The sequence below is a fragment of the Hippocampus bargibanti genome, linkage group LG17 (genome assembly GCF_051943395.1).
Source record: "Hippocampus bargibanti isolate YZ-2025 linkage group LG17, ASM5194339v1, whole genome shotgun sequence".
Classification (NCBI taxonomy): Eukaryota; Metazoa; Chordata; class Actinopteri; order Syngnathiformes; family Syngnathidae; genus Hippocampus; species Hippocampus bargibanti.
In genome coordinates, this window is record NC_142750.1 from 15170302 (window position 1) to 15170918 (window position 617).

Sequence of the window (617 nt, forward strand, 5' to 3'; positions counted from 1 at the left end):
AAAACAATGGTTTGAAAATTCATGTCTTCATAAATCTCATTTAATCTTGAAGTGCATTCCTATATTTTTCAATACCAATTCATTGTTAAAGTTTTGTGCCGTTGTAGAATCATTGGGATCAGTTGCAATGATAAAAGTAGATTGATAAAAGTAGATTGCACATTTGTTCATGAAACAAAATGGGTAAAAGGAATGTTCATTCAATGTCATCATTTTCCTAATGTTCTTGTGCTTCTTTACACCAAAATTAATGACATTTTGTTTCATGGTGCGGCCCACTTGACATCTATCGAGTCCATATGTGGCCCCCCATGTGAAATGAGTTTGACACCCCTGATCTAGAGGCTCAATTAGGAACAGCAAATTAGTAAATGAGTCACTGAATGAATGAGTCCCTTTCAAGTTTCAAAAATGCCGATTTTGTAAATTTAATAAAACATTCTAAAATGGCGATAATCAACCAAAGAACAATTACTTTTGTTCAACTGTAACAAAAAAAGTTAAAGTATTAAAAAAGTGAAGTTATGTGAATATACAGTAGCCAAAATGAAACTGTATAGTGCCACTTAGCAGTTTTTTTGACAACGATACTAGTGCAGCGTGTTCTACCGAAAACA